This window comes from Trichomycterus rosablanca, chromosome 10 (assembly GCF_030014385.1).
Source record: "Trichomycterus rosablanca isolate fTriRos1 chromosome 10, fTriRos1.hap1, whole genome shotgun sequence".
NCBI classification, from domain to species: Eukaryota; Metazoa; Chordata; class Actinopteri; order Siluriformes; family Trichomycteridae; genus Trichomycterus; species Trichomycterus rosablanca.
In genome coordinates this window covers 6,331,336-6,356,885 of record NC_085997.1, presented here as the reverse complement: position 1 = coordinate 6,356,885, position 25,550 = coordinate 6,331,336, and the positions used below count along the sequence as shown (strand labels likewise).

Genomic DNA, 25,550 nt, shown 5'->3' with positions numbered 1-25,550 from the left:
ATTTTGACAGCTCATGCTTTATACCTTCAAAATGGGATCAAAGATGCAAAGGCACGTAAGCTATTACAGTTACATATTATCACAAACACCCCCCCCCCCAACCATCAAAAAGAAAACCCTTCAGCAGCACTGCAACAAGAACAGAAGAATCTCCTACAAGTCCAACAAAATCAAAGAGAATGCACTTCATAAAAGACCTCATCCCCAAATATGGCTGCATGTTGGCACTGTCGGCTGACTGAGACTTTTTGAACTGCACTAAACATTTGGTATATCCTGCACTATTTTGGCCCTTATATAAAGCAGCATCAACCCTTAAGTCCGTCTGTCAGTGGTACAGACAGTTATGCAGCATTAACGCTCTGCTCTGTCAGTACATTACAATTTGCAAAGGGTAAAGTGGGTTCATAGTAGAGGGAATTAGCTCAAATGGTAGAGCGCTCGCTTAGTATGCAAGAAGTAGCGGGATCGATTCCCGCATTCTCCAATGCAGAAACATTATGATCATTTAAGGCATCACGTAATATGAAACTTGTTGCGTCATTGCTTACTGAAACACAGCATCAAAATTTACAATGTTACAACGACATTTACGCTCAATTTTCACTCAAATCATTTTTTTTTTTATTTTTTTTTTATTTTTTTTTTAAATCATTTTTGATTTTGAAATTGACAAACACGCAATAACTTGTAATTTATGTCTCGGAGTTTTATCTGAAACGACTTTTTTTTTTTTAAAGTAGCGGTACGTGACGTTTTGTTGGTTTTTCGTCGTGTGAACTGCTGATCTTTTTTCAGTTTGTCCTAAAAGCTGGGATGAACATTTTCAATAAACTGAGTTTGTGATGGTATAAAAGCACCACATAATATAGAAAAGAGTACGTGAGATTAAACACGTTGCACTCTTACTTAATGCAGCATCAACGCTCTGTTAATCCATTAAAATTTAATGTAATAGAAAACTAAGACAAACTAGGACTAAGATTTGTACGAACTGTTATATCTTTTCACATTATTATGTATGGTAGAGGGTTAATGACATAAATTTGTATAAAGCATGTGCTGTCAGAAGTGGGATTCGAACCCACGCCTCCAGGGGAGACTGCGACCTGAACGCAGCGCCTTAGACCGCTCGGCCATCCTGACTTGCCACGGTAGGAATAATACCATCCTCACCCACACCACGTACTAAGATTTGTACGACCTCCTTAATCTGTAACCCATTTGTTGCACTGTACACTTTGTCACTAGGCTGTAAACCATATAGCAATAGAAAGGGAGCCCCATATGAGATCTCCAACTGACCAAATAATGTTTTTTGGATGGATCATTCTTAGCACTGTAACGTCACTAGCGTGTTAGAGAGTGTTTTCTCTGGTATGAGTGTATTAGGTCCAGGCATTTTAACTGACTGAATTATTTGTTACGAACTCAAACCCGGTTTGTGCTTGTTGTAGGCTATTCAATCGTCCACTAGACGGCATAATATGAATACAGTTACAGTTTTTCTCAGTCGCTTTGGTGCATTTCTCACATTACTATTAACATTTGCACAACAATAAGTGCATTTCTCAAAACAATTAGTACAAACTGCAAAACCTAGTTTATAACCTGCAAAAGCGTGTCACTTGCTCAAAATGGATAGTCAAAATGGATAGACAATGAAAGTGTCAGTGTCATCAAAATAAATAGTCCTGACACCATTGTTTACGAACAAGATAGTCAAATGGCTTTGTCATGTTTTCATTGTGACAGTTCACTCTGTAAGTGTTTTCCAATGCAAAAAAGTCAGATCATGGTTACACTACCTGAAAATGCTCAAGACAGCACTATACACTAATAGCACACCCATTTGAAATCTACAGTTAAGTTACACATTACTGTATTTAGTGAGGTAAATGAGTACAAGACACTCAATATGTATGTTTCACATTTTTACTGCATATGCTCTTTGCAATTCTAATTTGTTCACAGCATTGTGCTAAAGCAAAGTACAAACTTATTTACAACAAACATAAGAAACACCCTTTGGGTAGAGCTGTGCACAACTGTAAACAATATTGCAGTACATATTGGAACTGAATTGGAACATACAACATACTGATTTTGACAACTAGTTCAACATTTTTGTATGTAATGATTCAAGCAATGAAATGAGGACTATTAGTTTCATAAGGAATGACTATTCAGCATTCATAAGTATAGTTCATTTTGACTGACATGACATAGCAAATGATAATGTTATAAAACAGCAGAGAATTGTATGGAAGCAATTGATGCATGTCCAAAAGCATTTGCAATTTGTTGGAAGGAATGAGAAACTGCTACTATGATGTGCACAAATGACTAAATCTTGTGGAGGCTGAACTAACAGTTATGAGAATTTTAATTCTGATCAGAGAAATGCACCAAAGCAATTGAGAAAAACTGTAATATTATATAATAGAATGATTATAAAGCTGAGTCTGAGCTTAAGCACTTGCACCCTGACTTTATAATGCAGCATCAACGCTCTGTTAGTACATTAGTAAAGGTGGGGTCTTCGTAAGGGGAATTAGCTCAAATGGTAGCGCGCTCGCTTAGCATGCGAGAGGTAGTGGGATCGATGCCCGCATTCTCCAGTGCAGAAACATTATGATCATTTGGGAGCAACTCAGAATCTGAAAAGATAAAATGAAGGCGAAATTCGTTGCAGCATCAATCTTTAGGCCAGTCTGTCAATGTTACCATGTCATTACCGCCCTATTTACTCTTAAACAGTTTTATTTACATACCTTTTTTGTTTTGTTTTGACAGAAACGCATGAACTTATAATGCTACAGTATTAAAATGCATCAGAGTTTTATTTCTTATTTTGATCGCTGCTATTGATATAACTGAAATGATATTATTGTTATCTTTTTTATTTACTTTTTGAAGTTTTTTTGATAACAAAAAAGACTCACAGTGATCATTACCAGGATAAAACAGGCAGTGAATGAATGAATGTATTCCATAATAAGAAACAATAAGAACATCCATCATACCACCAGGTGGTGGAAGTGTGATTGTGTGGGGATGCTTTGATATTTGGATGACTTCATGGGAGTCTTAATCGACTGAACCAGGAATAATGAACCACTGCCCTGATTCTCAGTGCTGAGAATCATCCACTATCTAAATAATACCTGCTCTGTGGTGGTCCTGTGGGGGTCATGACCATTGAAAAACAGAGTGAGCAGTCTACAGTCAGTAATTGTAGAACTATAAAGTGCTTCTATATGGTAAATGGAGCTGATAAAATGGACAGTGAGTGTAGAAACAAGGAGGTGGTTTTAATGTTATGGCTGATTAGCAGGCACGTGCACAGACATTTTTGGGGGCAGGTGCTCAAGCAAAAAAAAGGGCACTCATCACCAAAATTATTAATAAAATTAAAAAAAAAAAACACAGTAGGATATTTAACTTATATATTTTTTGTTAACACAATCAATACACATCTAATCAAATAACTCAAATTATCAAATTGCATAAATAAATGAAAAACAGGCAAAAACAAGGCCATATTGTGCACGCTTTTTAATAACCAAACAACTGATACTGATACATCTCCCTCATTTGCTTTACTGGTAGATGGCCTAATCCAGGATAAAAGAGTGCAGCTCTCTCTGTGCTCCCCCAGAAGGTGGGGCAGTTTGTCGGGGTCTGGGAGGGAGTTGAAGTAGGGGATGACGGTGTTAAATTTGGGGAAGAATTGGGACCGGATGTGGTGGTATTTGGTGCATTGGGTGAGGAAGTGCAGCTCCATCTCTACTGTACTGAGAGTGCAGTGCTGGCACAGCCTCTCCTCCCGGGGCAGCCAGGACCGGGTGTGTCGCCCCGTCTCCACGGCCAGGTCGTGTGCACTCAGTCTGTACCTCGTCAGGGTGTTTCTTAATTTAGGGTCGGATACTGTGCTCAGATAATGTGCTGTACTGTAGTGTCTGCTAAGGGCCAAATAACACTGCATTTTACTCTGGACATTAGTTTCAGTTTCCCAATCATTCAGCTATTTAGTTCTGAGTCTTTGTGCAATTTGGTTTATTCTAATTGGGTTTGCAGATTTCTCATGTTCCTGAGTCTTTATTGTGTCTGTGTGTGTTACACACACACACATGATGTACTCTGGCACACACACACACAGGATTAACTTTGACACACACACATACATACACACACCAACACAGTTACACTCATGCAAACACACACACATGCACACACACATACACTAACACTAAATTATATGCACACCACAAACAAATACACACACGCACCAACACAATCACACGCACACTACACACACACACAACAGAACCACACACATAAACACACACTCGCACGCATGCACACTCATACACGCACACTCACAAACTCCTTTGCATGCATGGTCACACATGCACAAACTAATACTCAACTCTAACATGCATGCATACATACACACACACTTAGACTGTGACACGTAACTACTTGCATACACACACACACACACTTATACACTAACTTACATGCACATACACTAACATACACACACTCACAAACACACACACACACACACACATAAATCCACAAACACTTGCACATAGACATACATACACCAACACACAGATTCTGACACACAATCACGCTTCTCACACACACAGGCGCATGCTCACACACACATACACATACACACTCACACACTTAACTGCACACATACTTACACTGGCACAAAATTACTCAAATTTTATATATATATATATATATATATATATATATATACAGTGTATCACAAAAGTGAGTACACCCCTCACATTTCTGCAGATATTAAAGTACAGTGTATCACAAAAGTGAGTACACCCCTCACATTTCTGCAAATATTTCATTATATCTTTTCATGGGACAACACTATAGACATGAAACTTGGATATAACTTAGAGTAGTCAGTGTACAGCTTGTATAGCAGTGTAGATTTACTGTCTTCTGAAAATAACTCAACACACAGCCATTAATGTCTAAATAGCTGGCAACATAAGTGAGTACACCCCACAGTGAACATGTCCAAATTGTGCCCAAATGTGTCGTTGTCCCTCCCTGGTGTCATGTGTCAAGGTCCCAGGTGTAAATGGGGAGCAGGGCTGTTAAATTTGGTGTTTTGGGTACAATTCTCTCATACTGGCCACTGGATATATAACATGGCACCTCATGGCAAAGAACTCTCTGAGGATGTGAGAAATAGAATTGTTGCTCTCCACAAAGATGGCCTGGGCTATAAGAAGATTGCTAACACTGAAACTGAGCTACAGCATGGTGGCCAAGGTCATACAGCGGTTTTCCAGGACAGGTTCCACTCGGAACAGGCTTCGCCAGGGTCGACCAAAGAAGTTGTCCACGTGTTCGGCGTCATATCCAGAGGTTGGCTTTAAAAAATAGACACATGAGTGCTGCCAGCATTGCTGCAGAGGTTGAAGACGTGGGAGGTCAGCCTGTCAGTGCTCAGACCATATGCCGCACACTGCATCAACTCGGTCTGCATGGTCGTCATCCCAGAAGGAAGCTGACGCACAAGAAAGCCTGCAAACAGTTTGCTGAAGACAAGCAGTCCAAGAACATGGATTACTGGAATGCCCTGTGGTCTGACGAGACCAAGATAAACTTGTTTGGCTCAGATGGTGTCCAGCATGTGTGGCGGCGCCCTGGTGAGAAGTACCAAGACAACTGTATCTTGCCTACAGTCAAGCATGGTGGTGGTAGCATCATGGTCTTGGGCTGCATGAGTGTTGCTGGCACTGGGGAGCTGCAGTTCATTGAGGGAAACATGAATTCCAACATGTACTGTGACATTCTGAAACAGAGCATGATCCCCTCCCTTCGAAAACTGGGCCTCATGGCAGTTTTCCAACAGGATAACGACCCCAAACACAACCTCCAAAATGACAACTGCCTTGCTGAGGAAGCTGAAGGTAAAGGTGATGGACTAAACCCAATTGAGCACCTGTGGCGCATCCTCAAGTGGAAGGTGGAGGAGTTCAAGGTGTCTAACATCCACCAGCTCCGTGATGTCATCATGGAGGAGTGGAAGAGGATTCCAGTAGCAACCTGTGCAGCTCTGGTGAATTCCATGCCCAGGAGGGTTAAGGCAGTGCTGGATAATAATGGTGGTCACACAAAATCTTGACTCTTTGGGCTCAATTTGGACATGTTCACTGTGGGGTGTACTCACTTATGTTGCCAGCCATTTAAACATTAATGGCTGTGTGTTGAGTTATTTTCAGAAGACAGTAAATCTACACTGCTATACATGCTGTACACTGACTACTCTAAGTTATATCCAAATTTCATGTCTATAGTGTTGTCCCATGAAAAGATATAATGAAATATTTGCAGAAATGTGAGGGGTGTACTCACTTTTGTGATACACTGTATATATATATATATATATATACAGTGTATTAACCCTCCTGGGCATGGAATTCACCAGAGCTGCACAGGTTGCTACTGGAATCCTCTTCCACTCCTCCATGATGACATCACGGAGCTGGTGGATGTTAGACACCTTGAACTCCTCCACCTTCCACTTGAGGATGCGCCACAGGTGCTCAATTGGGTTTAGTCCATCACCTTTACCTTCAGCTTCCTCAGCAAGGCAGTTGTCATCTTGGAGGTTGTGTTTGGGGTCGTTATCCTGTTGAAAAACTGCCATGAGGCCAAGTTTTCGAAGGGAGGGGATCATGCTCTGTTTCAGAATGTCACAGTATATGTTGGAATTCATGTTTCCCTCAATGAACTGCAGCTCCCCAGTGCCAGCAACACTCATGCAGCCCAAGACCATGATGCTACCACCACCATGCTTGACTGTAGGCAAGATACAGTTGTCTTGGTACTTCTCACCAGGGCGCCGCCACACATGCTGGACACCATCTGAGCCAAACAAGTTTATCTTGGTCTCGTCAGACCACAGGGCATTCCAGTAATTCATGTTCTTGGACTGCTTGTCTTCAGCAAACTGTTTGCGGGCTTTCTTGTGCGTCAGCTTCCTTCTGGGATGACGACCATGCAGACCGAGTTGATGCAGTGTGCGGCGTATGGTCTGAGCACTGACAGGCTGACCTCCCACGTCTTCAACCTCTGCAGCAATGCTGGCAGCACTCATGTGTCTATTTTTTAAAGCCAACCTCTGGATATGACGCCGAACACGTGGACTCGACTTCTTTGGTCGACCCTGGCGAAGCCTGTTCCGAGTGGAACCTGTCCTGAAAAACCGCAGTATGACCTTGGCCACCATGCTGTAGCTCAGTTTCAGGGTGTTAGCAATCTTCTTATAGCCCAGGCCATCTTTGTGGAGAGCAACAATTCTATTTCTCACATCCTCAGAGAGCTCTTTGCCATGAGGTGCCATGTTGAATATCCAGTGGCCAGTATGAGAGAATTGTACCCAAAACACCAAATTTAACAGCCCTGCTCCCCATTTACACCTGGGACCTTGACACACGACACCAGGGAGGGACAACGACACATTTGGGCACAATTTGGACATGTTCACTGTGGGGTGTACTCACTTATGTTGCCAGCTATTTAGACATTAATGGCTGTGTGTTGAGTTATTTTCAGAAGACAGTAAATCTACACTGCTATACAAGTTGTACACTGACTACTCTAAGTTATATCCAAGTTTCATGTCTATAGTGTTGTCCCATGAAAAGATATAATGAAATATTTGCAGAAATGTGAGGGGTGTACTCACTTTTGTGATACACTGTATATATATAATGTGAGTAATTTTGTGCCAGTGTAAGTATGTGTGCAGTTAAGTGTGAGTGTGTATGTATGATGTATGTGTGTGTGAGCATGCGCCTGTGTGTGTGAGAAGCGTGATTGTGTGTCAGAATCTGTGTGTTGGTGTATGTATGTCTATGTGCAAGTGTTTGTGGATTTATGTGTGTGTAAGTGTGTGTGTTTGTGAGTGTGCGTATGTTAGTGTATGTGCATGTAAGTTAGTGTATAAGTGTGTGTGTGTGTGTGTGTATGCAAGTAGTTACGTGTCACAGTCTAAGTGTATGAGAGGCCGTGTAGGCCATAATTCTAAGTTGAATTCTCTCACACACACCATCATACTCTCACACACACACCATCATACTCTCTCACACACACTATCATACTCTCACACACACACCATCATACTCTCACACACACACCATCATACTCTCTCACACACACCATCATACTCTCTCACACACACACCATCATACTCTCTCACACACACACACCATCATACTCTCACACACACACCATCATACTCTCTCACACACACACACCATCATACTCTCTCACACACACACCATCATACTCTCACACACACACCATCATACTCTCACACACACACCATCATACTCTCTCACACACACACACCATCATACTCTCTCACACATACCATCATACTCTCTCACACACACCATCATACTCTCTCACACACACCATCATACTCTCTCACACACACCATCATACTCTCTCACACACCATCAAGGTGTTAAAAGGAGGCCAGGAAGGAGGACAGGAAGTCAGATTGGCTTACAGCTGTAAGAACAGAGCCTGCACATAAATTGGTCTACAAAAAACATTTAAATCTGGCAGCAGACCTTTTAACAATGACTACACTTTTGTTGAGCTTTGTTGAACTAGCCATGATATTTCTACTTTCTACCTTTTTTACAAGGTCACTTTGGTTTGTGGAAATAAATGGTAATGAGGAGGACATGTTTTACTATTTTTGTCCATCACAATGAGATGCATTTAGAACATTGAAAGGAAAACTGACAGCATGGGACATACCAGCATGATTCTGGAAATATTATTTTGTGAGCTTAATGGATAAACACTGACAACTTTTTACTTTCTTTTAATTAGCCCGCAGTTAGAAGAAGGTGACAGTCAATGAAGTTTGTGTGCACTGGAGGCACATTATGCATGTTTTTGTTCCCTAAAAAATTTATAGGAAAACTCAAGATCAGTAGAAATTAGACATAGGGATATATTTTCTCCAAGAGTACCTCCAACAATCAGAACTGGTCATCCTACATAAACAAATTACCTTCAGTTTGTCTCTTGAAATTCGTTGCTAAAGAATAGCTGTATGCTTTGGAATCATCAGGAGGAAATTATACAGGCACAAATAGCAACTTCAAATTGGTTAACTGACGTGTGTGTGTGTGTGTGAGAGAGAGCATACAGCAATGTCTGCGACTTTGGCTGACATTGTTAATAAGATTCTTCAAATCACCCCAAATGCAGATGAAAGGTACGTGCTAGGAGGACAACAGTCTTGCAACATCAGAAAACAGCGCTGGCATGCGCTGCAGGTGCTGGACCCAAATGGACATGCCTTCCATCACGGGTGTGCAACTGGCCAAAGAATTTACAATGTTCAAATTCCAAATTAGTTATGGTTATTAGAGTTATTTGTGATAGTAATTAAAACGTCATAATGTATTTCTGATAAATGAAACAATGCAGTAATGGTAAAAAAAAAAAAAAAAAAAAAAAAAAAAAAAAAAAAAAAAAAAAAAAAAAAAAACGAGGACACCCCATATAATATTTAGATATTTATTATCAAGTTATGGACAGGTCAGGAAATCACTATTAGACTGGTTAACAAAGATCTTGTCCCAAGCAAACAAATGTTTCTTATTTATTGTTGCATGCAGAAACCAAATATTTCAGAACAGTCTCAACAGCAAATAATCTGTCACTCAGGTGGATTAAGGTATCCTTAGCCCTTGTAGTCATACAATGACTGGTGTGGTACTTCTGTGGTCACTAGATGCTGTTGTCGTGTCAACCTCCACACCACTGTCCTCTAAATCTGTGGTGACAAACTAAAAACAAACTAAACAAACACACACACAATGCATTTAGAAAATGTTGGGGGTTAGCCTATTGCCAAACCATGAAATCTAAATGCTACAAATTACTTATTATTATTAATAATATGCAATATAAACATACTGCTTACATTATTTTTAAATAACTTACCATAAATGTGTCATTGTCTAATGTACACTGCCTTTGATGTAAATGTATTGTCAATCATGAAGCCATTTAGTTTCTGGCCCTCGTGCAACTTTGGTGAAACCAGTTTGTTTCCTCATGCCATCAAAAGTTCAATACTGAAATCACAAAAATTGAATTTAGTTTCAAAACCAGTCTATAGCAATTCACCCAATCAAATATTTAGAGAACAGTTACTCAAGAGAGCTTGGTCTCAATCTATAATGAATTACATTTTCTGTAATAAAAGAAATATAACAAACTTTAATAGTACAAGTGACTAAGTTAGAATGAGCACTGAGACAGATTTTGAAATGTTAGACTGTAAGTCTGTAGCTTTCCATGTGCAGCAGCTTGTTTATGATTGTGTATATAAAATGAATCTATATTTTATTTTACTTATTAAGACCTACATAGGGAAGAGTCCAAAAGTTCCATGTAATTCGACTCGAATGTAGTGACACATTAATGTGGAGCAACTATAGCCATTAAAACGATAAAGTAATTTTATTTATTGTTCTTTAAGAAAGCTTCCAAAACAAAGTTTCTTATAAATGTGCTTTATGAGAACTCACTTACTTAGTTTGGCATTACTAGAACGTTTAAAACGTGTAATTTGCAGACGGTCCCTTACAAAGACGAATATTTATAAAATATCCCAATCTAAACCTGAATCTATCAGAAGCTAAATGAGTTTAATCATGTTTAGTGAACTTACCTGTTCCCTGACTCTGGAGCCGCTGCTCTCTGTGGTTGAGGCTGATATGGAGGTCAGCACCTGGCTGATGGTTCGGATATAAAGCTTCACCGCATCTCTTCCTCCGCGGCCGCGTTTAGACTCCTGTCGGGCTGTCGGGTTTAAATCCACATTTCTGACATGGATGTGGCAGCGGTGGAAAAGTTTAAAATGTTAACAGGCCGATGCTCCATTGATTCTCTCTCGGTCCACTATCCTCTCTTATCAGTAATAATGAGGAAGGCGGGACATGTCTGTGAAATCCCGCGTCTTCTATTAACCAATCAGGTACTGAGAATTCAACATTACTTCCGTTTCAATCAAACTCGTTTCCGTATCAATCAAACTCTCTCACACATACAATCAAACTCTCTCACACATACAACTATTCTTATTCACATGCACTATCATTCTGTCTTACATTCACTATCATTCTGTTCCATAAACATGATTATTTGCATTCACATACACTATTTATTACGCTTACATATAATAATATTCTCTTACACATACAGTAGATCTTTGTTTTACATACAGTGTTAACGTCCCTTACACAGACTACCAAACTTACATACATATACTACTATTCTCTTTTACACAGATTATCATGAAAGCACATAATGCATGTTTAAGTAGCTATAGTTATATGTGCAAGAGAAAATAGTGCTGTGTGTATGAGAGTATAATAGTAAATAAAAGAAAGTGTGATTATAGTTGTAAGAGGGTATAGTAGTATATGTGACAGAGTATAGTAAACCATGTATGAGAGTATGATGGTGTGTGTGTGAGAGTATGATGGTGTGTGTGAGAGAGTATGATGGTGTGTGTGAGAGAGTATGATGGTGTGTGTGAGAGAGTATGATGGTGTGTGTGAGAGAGTATGATGGTGTGTGTGAGAGAGTATGATGGTGTGTGTGTGAGAGTATGATGGTGTGTGTGTGAGAGTATGATGGTGTGTGTGAGAGAGTATGATGGTGTGTGTGAGAGAGTATGATGGTGTGTGTGAGAGAGTATGATGGTGTGTGTGTGAGAGAGTATGATGGTGTGTGTGTGAGAGTATGATGGTGTGTGTGTGAGAGTATGATGGTGTGTGTGTGAGAGTATGATGGTGTGTGTGAGAGAGTATGATGGTGTGTGTGTGAGAGTATGATGGTGTGTGTGTGAGAGTATGATGGTGTGTGTGAGAGAGTATGATGGTGTGTGTGTGAGAGTATGATGGTGTGTGTGTGAGAAATCAACTTAGAATTATGGCCTACACGGCCTCTCATAGTTTTTTGTGTTTTTGCTAGAACTGTTTCTACTTGAAGAACTCTGTAGTATAATTCAAGGTTCTTTGCTAACTCAATTAGATTTTTATGGATTTTTTTTTCTTGCCACATATAAATGCACATAACATATAAGCACTGGAAAACAATTGTGCAATTGATACAGGAAAAAAAGGAAAAAGGTGAAAGAAAGGAATCTGTTTGTAATCTACCTGCAAAAATTCTCCTCCTGAGATGTTTTTTTTTGTGTGTGTAAGCAGCAACATACTTCACCTAAAACTTGATATAATCGCCTTCAAGAGAGCCGAAACAGAAATAAAAACATTTTATATTAATTGAAGTTCTACAGGACAACATATGTTAAAGTTTGTAATTTAAGTCACATTCTTGTGAGGATTAAAGCAGGTTGCAGAGCCCGGATAGGTCAGTCGGTAGAGCGTCAGACATTTAATCTGAGGGTCCAGGGTTCAAGTCCCTGTTCGAGTGAGTTGCTTCCTATTGCATTAGGTAAGCGGTAATTTCCAGCATTTAACCAGCCACAGCGAAGAACTGTTGGAGTAGCGACTAATCTTAACCCATCAGATACACGACCATTCTTTTGTTACAGTAAGCTTGCAAGCAGAGCAACAAGACGGTTAGTATTTAAGGGCTTACTTTCTTACAACATTTCTTCTGCTAAACCATCGTGCTGTATGCTTAATTTAAGACTCCGTGGTGCATCGGTGTGTTTGAGCTTGTTTAAAAGCTCATTGGCTTTAGAACGTTTGCTGTTTTCACAGTGTCTGCGTTCCATTTTAGGTATAAACACAGTTATTGGGTGAGTACAAGTTTTTTTTTTTATTATGTTTCCTATTATATCATAGTTGCATGTAGTCAGAGTGATGCTAGAGATAACAGCAACGATACAAAGGTACACCAAGTTAAGGTTTGTGTGCACAGTTACATAAAAAAAAAAGTTAAGAAAGGTGGGTCAAAAAGGGCATGTGCCACACTTGGGATTGTGATTGAGTATACGTTGCATTGGGTGGGTAAACATGGAGCCGGCGTTGAAAAGCATGAGTTGGCAGCGGTGGGATTCGAACCCACGCCCCCGAAGAGACTGGAGCCTTAATCCAGCGCCTTAGACCGCTCGGCCACACTACCACTGGGTAAGGGGCAGATCGAAACGAGCAACTACGTATGCAATTTCTACCTGCATTTTCCAATAGAAGTCAAAGAGGTTGCAAGTGCAGTCACCACACTTGTGATGGAGCACAAGCTACACCAAACTGGTAAACATCATGAGTTGGTGATGAACTTTCTTCTTCAGACTGGTTTTTAAATGAAGGTCAAAGAGAAGGCAGGAACCTGGATAGCTCAGTCGGTAGAGCATCAGACTTTTAATCTGAGGGTCCAGGGTTCAAGTCCCTGTTCGGGCAAGTTGTTTCTTACTGCATTAGGTGAGCGGTAATGTCCCGTACTACATGCTTTGTTTAGAATGATGAAGAATTTGTACTTTGTGAGATATTTCTAAGTAAAATAGCATGTACTTGATAAGCTTGAAATAATTGCGCACTGCATGTGTAACATGTTCTCCACACCAACTAGTTGTTTTAAACAGACTGTAGTAAATAGAGGACCGTTTAAATCTATATTTATGTGCAGCCTAATAATGCACTGAGTTTTAGATATTAATACCTACATATTTTATGTTTAATGACATGCATCATAATTTTAGTTCTTGCTTCACAGAGCTGCTTTGTTATTGCTCTGCACTAAACAGTTGGTATATCCTGCACTATTTTGGCTCTTACATAATGCAGCATCAACCCTTAAGTCAGTCTGTCAGTGGTACAAAGTTACGATTTGGTTCAGTTCGTCCTAAAGGCTGCGATAAACGTGAGTACGTGAGCTTAAACACGTTGAACCCCCACTTTATAATGCAGCATCAATGATCTGTTAGTACATTACAATTTACAAAGGGTAAAGGCGAGTTCTTTATACGAGGAATTAGCTCAATTGTTAGAGCGCTTGCTTCGCGTGTGAGAGATAGCGGGATCGATGCCCGCATTCTCCAATGCAGAAACATTATGATCGTTTAAAGGCAACACGTAATGTAAGACTCGTTTCGTCATTGCTCACTGAAACGCTGCGTCAAAAATGAGGTCAGTTTTCGCTCTATTTTCATTCATCGTTTAATTTAAAGACCTTTATTAATTTTTTTTAATTGTCAAACATGCAATAACTTTGAAACAATCTTGAAACAAATCTTTTCACATTATTACGTATGGTAGAGGGTTAAAGATGTAAATTTGTATAAAGCATGAGCTGTAGCTGCACGCATTCAGTTTAAAACACTGATGCTCGCCTACAAAGCCAAAAATGGACCAGCCCCAAGCTACCATCGTGGTCTAATCAAACCCCGCTCTGTACCACGCAACCTCCGAGCCACTAGTCTCGCTCGACTTGAGCCCCCACCCAGGACTAAAGGAAGACAAGCATCAAGGCTCTTCTCTGTTCTAGCACCCAAGTGGTGGAATGAACTTCCTCTGTCTGTCCGAACATCTGAGTCTCTTGCTGTCTTTAAAAAACGATTAAAAACCCACCTTTTTATTAAGCACTTAAGCTGACTTGTACTTATTTACTAACATTTTTTTTCCATTTCCAAAAAAAAAAAAAAAAAAAAAAACACTTTTAACAGGTTTCAGCAGATTTGTGTTCTTTGACTGTTGTTTACTAAAACTTGAGAAATGAAATGTTTACTATGGAAGCTCTGGATGAGAGCGTCTGCTAAATGCAGAAAATGTAAATGTAAAATGTTAAAAGTGGAATTTAAACCTACGCCTCCAGGGGAGACTGCAAACTAAACACAGCACCTTAGACCACTCAACCATCCTGACCTGCTTGCAAAGGTCTAATACCAATCCCACAACACCCCCACGTGAACTAAGCTTTGGATGAACTGTTGTATCTTTTCACATTATTATGTATGGTAGAGGGTTACAGATCGCAGCACCTTAGACCGCATCCTGACTAGCTTGGGTACCGTTGACACCACATCATATATCAATAGAAAGGGAGCCCCATATGAGCACTCCAACTGACCAAATAATGATTTTGGGTGGACCATTCTTAGCACTGTAACGGCACTAGCATGTTAGGGTGTGTTTTATCTGGTATGAGTGTATTAGGTACAGCCTTCTTGTTGGGTTTTTAACTGACTGGATTATTTGTTAATAACTCAAACCCTGTTTGTGCTGGTTGTAGGCTATTCAATCGACCACTAGATGTAGTGTAGTGTGTATTCGTGTTTCCTTAATTTCGTTGTGTTCTCCCTTAATGTAATTGCGTTCCACCTTAAAGAATTTGTGTTGTCTCTTAATATATTCGTGTTTTTCCTTATTGTTGTTGTGTTGTCAGCTTTTGTTTGTTTTGTAAATGTTATTGTGTTTTAACTCAGCGGGCCACCGTAATATAGATGGCATAATATGAATACAGTTAGAAAGTAAAACGATGTCGCATGCTGACCTGTGTGGAATACAACTAATGTATGTAGTACTAAGAAGTGTTCCTTAAGGGTTTTTTTTTGGTGTTCTTGCTGGAACTGTTCTACAGGACAACGTATGTTAAAGTTTGTAATTCAAGTCACGTCCTTGTGAGGGTTAAAGCAACTTGCAGAGCCCGGGTAGCTCAGTCGGTAGAGCATCAGACTTTTAATCTGAGGGTCCAGGGTTCAAGTCCCTGTTTGGGAGAGTTGTTTATTACTGCATTAGGTAAGCGGAAATGTCCCGTACAACATGGTTTAATTAGAAAGTTGAAGAATTTGTACTTTGTGAGATGTTATTAAGTGAAATACCATGTACTTGATAAGCTTGAAATAATAGCACTCTGTGTGTGTAACATGTTCTCCACACCAACTAGTTGTTTCAAACAGACTGTAGTAAATAGAGGACAGTTTAAATCTATATTTATGTGTAGCCTAATAATGCGCTGAGTTTTAGATATTAATACCCACATATTTTTTGTTGCCTTAAAGACTCACTTAAATCCTGATCATAATTTTTGATGCTGCGTTTCATTAAGCGATGCCGCAACGAGTTTCATATTACATGATACCCTTAAATAATCATAATGTATCTGCACTGGAGAATGCGGGCATCGATCCCGCTACCTCTCACATGCTAAGCGAGCGCTCTACCATTTGAGCTAATTCCCCTTACGATGCTCCCTTGTTCCCATTTTGAAGGTTGTGATATTACTTTAAACTTACCTTTTCTTTTTCATGTAATTACTGATATTTTACTGGATCTCTGCTGATATCTTGTGGGCCATATTGACTAATCAGTGAAAATTAATGTTTCCTTGTATAATAAAACCATTATGCTTATTTAGCTTTAATTAGCTTTAATTATTAAAGAGTTAATAAGATAGTGATGGTGAAACTAAAAACCTGTTATTACCATCACTAAGTGTCTTTACCATCACAAGTTATGTGTCGGTAATGACATGTTGAGGTAATAACAGTTTTTACTTAGGGAAAAAAGTAAACAGCTAGTATACAATGTACTTTACATACATTTAAATAATGTGAACATTTCAATTGTAAAATACTCCTGTAACAATGTAAATAGACACTGAATAAACATACTTTATGATCAGAATGAATACATGTTTAAATTTCTCACATTTTCAGATATCAAAGCCTGGGTCCTGGCACCCATGTGGATGTTACTTTGACACGTACCACCTACCTCAGCATTGTTGCAGACCATGTACACCCTTTCATGCAAACTGTATTCCCTGATGGCTGTTGACTCTGAAGAAGTAACTTTGTATAAAGCTTGAGATGTCAGAAGTGGGATACGAACTCACACCTCCAGGGGAGACTGCGACCTGAACGCAGCGCCTTAGACCGCTCGGCCATCCTAACATGCTTACGAGGTCCTAATGCCAATTACCAACAACACCCCCACATGGCCAAAGATTTGTACAAAGTGCTGAATCTTTTCACATTGTTATGTATGTTAGAGGGTTAAAGACATAAATTTGTATAAAGCACTAGCAGTCAGAAGTGGGATTCAAACCCACGCCTCATGGGACACTGTGACCTGAACTTAGCGTTTTAGACCTCATCCTGACTAGCTTGGGTACCATCGACACCACCATTTGTACGAACTGCTTAATCTTTTCACATCATTATGTATGGTAAATTTACTGACTGTAACCCATTTGCTGCACTGTACACTTTGTCACTAGGCTGTAAACCATATATCAATCGAAAGGGAGCCCCATATGAGATCTCCAACTGACCAAATAATGTTTTTGGGTGGACCATTGTTAGCACTGTAACGGCACTAGCATGTTAGGGTGTGTTTTCCCTGGTATATGTGTATTAGGTACAGCCTTCTTTTTGGGTTTTTAACTGACTGGATTATTTATTAAGAACTCAAACCCTGTTTGTGCTCGTTGTAGGCTATTCAATCGTCCATTAGATGGAATAATATGAATACAGTTAATATTGCGTTAGAATCAAGCAATAGAACACGAGAGGGAGTGTGTTATCGCGAATAACATCACGGCTGTGATTCGGTCGCAGCCGTGATGTTATTCGCGATAACACATGACCTCAAGTGTTCTATTGCTTTTATACAACAGTTTTTACAAAATAAAGAAAGAAAATAAATCAAAGAAGCCCTGAATTTCATAATAAATATGCTTTAATATTGACAATACCTTCCGCCAAAAAGTAGTTCCACAACGAATATAAAGTTTAACACTACGATCGGGAAAAAGGTCTGTGTCTCCTGCGTGCGCGTTTGTGTGCATGAAGCTTGTCGTTACTGGCAACGTGTCAGCGGAGTAATACAGTTGTGGTGTGAAAAGGCTGTGCTGTTATCACGAATATCAGCACGGTTAGAACGCTTCTCAACCAATCAGATTGTAAGGTCGGAACTAACTGTGGTATAAAGTAAAACGATGTCTGTTTCTATCACAGTTTCATCGCATGTTGACCTCTAGAATACAACTGATGTATGTAGCACTAAGAAGTGTTTCTTAAGGGTTTTTTTGTGTTCTTGGTAGAACTGTTGCTACTTGAAGAACCCTTTAGTAGAATTCAAGGTTCTTTGCTAACTCAATTTGATTTTTATGGATTTTTTTTTCTCTTGCCACATATAAATGCACATTACATTTTAATGACTGGAAAACAATCGTGCAAAATTCTCCTCCAGAGATGTTTTTCTTTGTGTGTAAACAGCAACAGCCTTCACCTTTAAAGCACCTTTAAAACCCCCTTTAGCCTTTTGTAAATTGTAATGTACTATCAGAGCGTTGATGCTGCATTATAAAGTGCCCAGACAGCACAATACGTAGGTGAAGCATCGGTAAAACACCGCCGTGAAGGAAATTCATCGCGTTCTATTTTTAGACGTAGGATATTGGGAGGCAAAACGTGGAAGTGTCGCTTTTTGCTTTCCTATGCAACGTGCATCGGCTGAAGATCGGAACATCGCGTTTTCAGCTCCACTGTCGCATCAGGGTCACATGGAGCCGTGGTCAGAGAAGCCCGCTTGGGACTGAAAGATCACCGGTTCTATTCATCAGACTGTATCAACGATTTTAAAGGAGCAGAGATGTACATGCAGGAAAAGTAAAGCCAAATATTACCCAGAAGAAAAAGATATTTTACTGATACTATCGTCAACAATAAATATAAACTCAAGACACACGAAATTCACTGCTGGTTGTGGACAGAAAATGAAATTGCTATATTAGATTTATATGCACTGCCCCCTGGTTCCATGAACTATAGCTACTGTATAGAAATCATATTGTGTACACTGCCAACCCTGGTGACTATAACAACCACTGTATCAGAGAATGTAATGTGGCCTTTCATTAAAAAAATAAATCAATGTCAGGTGTAAAATGATAACCAGACAGTAGCAACATTTACAGTCACAAACAAATCAGGTTGGTTTACTGCAATGGTAGTTTGAAATGCAGTGGCATTAATAAAAATATTGTTTCAACAACAACACAAAAAGCTCAATAAGAGCATTTTCCACACCTTTAACTGTATACACAGGTGTAAAATATGTAATTTTTAAGATATAAAATATTCTTTGCCAGCCCATTACAGCTTCACATAGTGCCCAGCTCACTCTCTTCCTGCCAGCAGCAACAGAATTTCTGTTATCCATCAATGAACATTTAAAGGAAATGGTATCCTACACCTAACACCAAAGATTGCTGTGGCCATTTATGATCTGATAAGCAAAACATAATTTATCATGTAATGTTGAGCATTTAGCAGTTTGCAATAAAATAAATCCTTCAGCTAATAATTAAGGTTGCTGTGGCTGTTTATGATCCAATCAGCAACACTTGCTTCATTTGTACATTAGGCTTATTAATGCTGGCAAATTTTCTCTAATGATTTACAAAAAATGAATTTGTAGAAATGCTTCAGCTGATGCCAAGTAGCCTTTATTACATGGAAACTTGCAGAAAATATAAAAATATTATAAGGTCAACATCATACAACAGATAAAAATTGAGTTTAATGTACATATAACAATATAGAACATGATGTAACCTTAAAAATAGTGAGCCTGCATGAGATTACAGCCACCTGTAATATAGTTTCAGTTCAGAGTTGACTGAATAAAATATTTATCGATTTAAACACATTTACGAATGATGGTAGAACCAATCATGTTAAAATACAACATAAATTGAACTTGAGTTGCATTAGATACAGCTGGGAAAATGTGATACATTACATAAATTAAAATGAAAATGACAGCACTTTTCACAATCAGACTCGAAGTAGTTTACAAAAAACCCTGGTCCAAACCTTAATGAACAAGCTAAGCAAAACATTGGCAAGGAAAACTACTCCCTCAGAGCAAGAGGAAGAAACCTTAAGAGACTCATCCTACACTGGTCCAAACTAGAAAAATTAATAAGAATAACGAATAATTAGCCTTGGCCTAATAATTAGAGGACTGGGCTTGGTACCAGAAGGTTGCCGGTTCAATTCCCAGGATCCATGGCTGAAGTGCCATGGGCACCGGGGATGGCTGCCCGACACACTGGGTGTGTGTTGACTGGTGCACTGGTGTGTGCGTGTTCACTGCCACAGATGGGTTAAATGCAGAAGACATTATTTTATAGTCAATGCGAAATCTGACCGGGAGCCAGTGCAGTGTGCATAAGACAGGGGTGATGTGTTCATATTTTCTGGTTCTAGTAAGGATTCTGGCTGCTGCATTCTGGACTAACTGCAGTTTGTTTATACACCTACTGGAACAACCAGACAAAAGGGATTACAATAATCCAACCTAGAGGTAACAAAAGCATGGACAAGTATTTCTGCGTCATGTAGTGACATCATAGCTTAGCAAGGTTTCTAAGATGATAGAAGGCTATCCTGGTGGTGATAGCTACATGAGCTTCAAAAGAAAAACTGGAATTAATAATCACACCAAGGTCTATAACAGCTGTACATGGTGTAACTGAAATACCATCCAGAGTTACTATGTAATCAGAAAGTTTACTTCTAGCTGCCTGTGGTCCTAATATTTTTTATTATATAATTTAGTAAAAGAAAATTGTTCAACATCCAGAGTCTAAACTGGTGTCTCTCATCTGGATGTGCTGACACATAGAACTGTGTATCATCAGCATAACAGTGAAAGCTGATACCATGTTTAAGAATAATATTAACCAGAGGTAGCATATCTATACATACATAGATGGGCCTAAAACAGAACCTTGTGGAACACCAAACTTAACCTTACTGTGCATAGAATATTCACCATTTACATCTACAAACTGATAACGGTCACTCAAATAGGCTGTTCCCTAAACTCCAACAATATTTTCCAGCCTATAAAGGAGATCAATGGTGTCAAAAGCTGCACTTAAGTCAAGCAGTACAAGCAGGGAGACACAACCCTGATCAGAGGCCAGTAACAGGTCATTCACAACTTTAACCAGCGCTGTCTCTGTGCTATGATGAGGCCTAAACCCTGACTGACAAATGTTATTTCTATGCAGGTATGAACATAGCTGCTGTGCTACAACCTTTTCTAGGATTTTGGAGATGAAGGGGAGGGTTGATATCGGTCTGTAATTAGACAACTGGCAGGGGTCTAGGTTAGGTTTTTTGCCAGAGGTTTGATAACTGCTTTAAATGATTTAGGGACATAGCCAGTACTAAGAGATGAATTTATCTTTTTTAAAAGAGTTGTATCTGTTTTAGGAAAGTTGTGGGTACGGGATCTAGTATACATGTTGTCGATTTTGATCAAGAAATTAGTGAAATTAACTTGGTCTCACGGAGAGGGTTAAAAGACTCTAAACGCTGATCTGATGTAACTATACTGACATCTAGTTGGTTTGTCATCAGATTGCTCAGGTTTAGATTAATAGTATTAATTTTGTGCCATATGTTTTCAACTTCATCACTGAAAAAATTCAAAAAGTTGTCGCTGCTAAATACTGATGGTGTGGATGCTTCTGTAGTGGTGGTCTTCCTAGTTAGTTTTGCTACAGTATTAAATGTAGGATTAGTTTTGTTTTCTTCTAGCGAGGAGAAATATTTTGCTCTAGCAGCACTAAGAGCTTTTCTATAATTTAGGAGACTCTCCTTCCATGCGGTTTGGAACACAACCTGGTTAGTTTGACTCTGTTCTAAGACAGTCATTCTGCTGTTCACTCAAGGGGAGGCTGCTACAGGAAGCCAGGGAAGGGTACACAGGAGGGAAGTGATGTCTTTGAACTTTTGAAGGTTGAAGACAACTTAAGCTGCTGCTCCATAAGATGATGTCCGTTGTACATGCTGAGATTCGAGCCAAAACCTGTGTCAAAAGGAAGAAAAGAAAGAATAAGTTGAGTGTTGTTAAGCAAAACAATGGTAGACAAAGCCAAGTGAAGAAAACATCACCAAATTAGGTTATGAAGAACACTGCCATATTGTTATTGCTGTACTGTCCTGCTGCAGTGGCATCAGATCTGTTTTTTTTTTTACAAAATATATACACAACAAATGAGTGTTTCAGCTAAAATAGCTCAATAGATCAAGTTACAGAAGACAGTATATTTGCTGTACACATTACATAATAACCAAACATTAAGTGGTTTAGTTCCTTAAACATCACATGTACTGCATGCAGCACCTCAGATTGATCTTTCAGGCAGTCCTTTACACCAAACTTGTTTTTAGTAGGGTTGAACTAATAGAAAAACTAAAATTAGGGCAATAATCTTTGAAAAGCAATACAGCAGTGTATTCTGATAGTCAGTCAGACATTTTCTCATCTGCTCAGTCCGTCAGAGTGGTGGTTTGTCCAGAGCCCACCCGGAATCACTCAGCACAAAGCAGGAATACATATACCACATACCACACACACACACACCGAGGGGCAATTACGTGTATCCAATAAGCCTACCCTTTGTGTTTTTCAGGAGCAGGGAGGGAACCAGAGCACCTGGCGAAAACCCACACAGACACAGGGAGAAGCTCCAAACTCCTCACAGACAGATGCTGAAGCGAGACTCGCCTGTATAGTTTTTCAATTCTAGCAATATCTTTAAGTCATATATTTGACACATAAAACATTAAGTCTGGTAATACCTATAAACTGTGATTGCCTGTCATTATTTTCACATTTGTTTAATTCTGTTTTGTGAAAATAATAAATATTAAAATATAAAATATCACTCCAACGGGTCACATTTTTTACCCCAGTGGTGGAGCATGGAGTGATGCACATTCAAAGGGTAAAATATTTAAAGCATAAGACTGAATATCTGTGCATTAACACATCTTAGTGAATTATCCCATACTAAATTAGTCAATTTAGGGAACATTAACAAATAAGACTAGTATACTGAATAAAGTATGCAACACATTAACCACAAACAGCCTATTTATTATGCTGTAGGCATTGTGATTCTCTTGACTATCACCTTATGTTGCAACTCATCTGATTTTAAATTAATAACAAAGGAAAAAGAAAAAGTTAGTGAGACTGAAAATACAAGGCGAGTTAAACGTCAAACAATTTATCATAATAGGCTTTATGGGAAGCTCATGCTCAGTACAAAAATATTGTACTACCGTATAAAAGTAAAAGTTAAAAAATAAAAAAGTTACTCTTTTACTATATTAAATGTAAGTTATACTTAAGCAATCTTGATGGTGTATATTAATAACCTACTGTAGGAGCACTGGGTGCTGCATGGTGAAGGAGCAGTGATGCCACAGTGATGCTACAGACTGCCAAGTGGACCATGGCTAGATTAAAATTCAACATTTGCTGTGGCTGCAATTTCATTCAAGGTCAACACCCATTCCATTTCAAGTTATGTCAATCCATTTACCTTCAGTTTTAGAAAACCAAAAACCTATGTGAACACACCAGGCCCAGTTCTAACACCCTGCATCCATCTTTGCAGGGCTCTTATTCTTGGTAGAGGAACCCTGCACTACCTGCAGGGTCTTGTAACCTGTTGGACCAGCAGCAAAGTGATTTATCTATTTCGTCCCTTTTGTGTTTAGTCTGACTAATGCCTCAATTTGGTCATTTTGAAAAAGTGGTCTTTAAATGATTTGCCCCCAATTCACTTTGTTTGAGAGCAGCATTATCGTTCTTTATTATTTTAGTGCTGCTTTTGCTTTTTTTCTTGTCTATATTTTTTTAACAGATCCCAATGACCTTTCCCTATTCCTTACTTTAAGTAAATCAAACTTTAAGCTTCCCAGTGCTGTGGTTTTTGTTTGTAAAAAGTGCAAATGCAGTGTTTGAATAGGATTACCTCATTTTTGTTGGTGTAATCTCTGGTAATGTTAAGATGTGTGTCAGTCACTCTGAGCGACAGGAGCATCTCCAGGCAGCACAACAAACCATGGTGGAGACTATATGCAGGACAACGCAGAGGAAAGAGCACAGACAAACTGTTTAAGTTCATGAGACATTCATTTAATGAATTTATGATGAATGGTAAATAAGTGCATAGTAAAAACAAGGACAAGGCACATGTGTGTGTGTGCACAGATATATAAATGTGTTTTAATGTGTCATGTCCTGTCTAGACATGTGGCGTTTGAATGTTTCCTTTTTAATAGCAGATTTCTGCACCTGCAAGTCAATTTTGGCTTCTTCTCCTTCTGTTGTATTTAAAAGTCAAAGTTTACACTAGTCAGTAAGTTAAGATTACACAGACCCTCAGTTAAATATATCAATAAAAATTAGGATATGACTTCTTTTGACAACCATACCAAGTTTAAGAACATAAAGGTGCACTCACACTAGGCGCTGTTGCCTTGTACAATACCAGAGAATGATTGTACTCCCTTTTCCCCTGTGCACACTGCTATGTTCTGGGCCCGAGCACACTTGTGTCTTCACTATGCAACTGTTTTGTTGGAGAAAGGTATGTTTGCTACGACAGCATATTAGGGCCACTGCTAAATACATGAATAAATACATACATTCATACATGGATAAATGCTCTTTAACCAAGGTAACTCTTTTCTTTAAAAAAATGCATACTGATGTAACTATGTAAACATGTTGATGTGCTATATAAATATTGTTAATCAATGTATTTATTAACTATTGATTACCAAAACTCACTGTTTTGTCTGAGTCCACATGAATCTATTGACCACCAAGCGTACTGAACTGCCTTCGATGCGTCTCACTCAACACATCTATGCTTGCAGGCTTGTCACGTGTCACTTTGTTCCCTAATTTTGGTTCAACTGCAAATACATATGACCAGTATAAAAGCAAACCAGGACCCAATGTATTTGTTTCGTGTTAAATATAGCGTCATCCCCTGTAGCAAGTAAAAGTTTCTCCTCCTGATCAAATGCAATGAAGCATACCTTGGTCTAGCTGCTCTAAATCCTACATATACACCTAATAGGGACAAAAGTATTTGGACACCTACATATTACACCTACAGGAGAATTCATGACATCCCACTGTGAAGGCTTTCTACAAGATTTGAGTGTGTCTGTGGGAATTATTGTCCATTCATCCATAAGAGCATTTGTGAGGTCAGGAAGTGATGGACAAGAAGACATGGCTCACAATCTCCATTCTCCATTTCCCCCCAAAGGTGTTCGATGGGGTTGTGGTCAGAGCTCTGTGTGGACCAATCACGTTCTTCCAGACCAAACTCACCCAACCATGCCTTTATGAACCTTTCTTTGTACACTGGGACACAGTCATGTACAAACAGAAAAGAGCCTTCTCCAAACAGTTCCCACAAAGTTGAAACCAAATAACTGTCCAAAATGACTTGGTGTAATGAAGCATTAAGAATTCTCATTCCCAGGCCTAGACCAAGCCCTGAAAAACCCCATAACATTATCCCTCCTCCACCAAACTGGGTTGACACTGTGCACTCATTCTCCTGGCATTCACTAGGTGTTTGATTTTATATACCTGTGGCAATGGGACTGAACAAACCCCCTAAATTTAGTGATTAAGAAGTGTGTCCCAATACTTTTG

At 39.2% G+C, this 25,550-nt stretch overlaps 1 long non-coding RNA gene and 3 other non-coding genes across 4 annotated transcripts; 1 reads left to right on the top strand and 3 right to left on the bottom strand.

The window, feature by feature from the left end:
- Positions 1-1,063: 1,063 nt before the first annotated feature.
- trnal-cag (transfer RNA leucine (anticodon CAG)) lies at positions 1,064-1,146 on the bottom strand. Its single transcript has one exon. It is a non-coding gene; the product is annotated as a tRNA-Leu (tRNA).
- Positions 1,147-13,100: 11,954 nt separating this feature from the next.
- trnal-aag (transfer RNA leucine (anticodon AAG)) lies at positions 13,101-13,182 on the bottom strand. The gene has a single exon. It is a non-coding gene; the product is annotated as a tRNA-Leu (tRNA).
- Positions 13,183-13,384: 202 nt separating this feature from the next.
- trnak-uuu (transfer RNA lysine (anticodon UUU)) lies at positions 13,385-13,457 on the top strand. Its single transcript has one exon. It is a non-coding gene; the product is annotated as a tRNA-Lys (tRNA).
- Positions 13,458-19,484: 6,027 nt separating this feature from the next.
- Positions 19,485-25,141, bottom strand: LOC134321201 (uncharacterized). Its single transcript, XR_010013795.1, has 2 exons — positions 23,845-25,141; positions 19,485-21,884 (listed from the first exon to the last, which is right to left on the bottom strand). It is a non-coding gene; the product is annotated as an uncharacterized LOC134321201 (long non-coding RNA).
- Between the last annotated feature and the right edge of the window lie 409 nt (positions 25,142-25,550).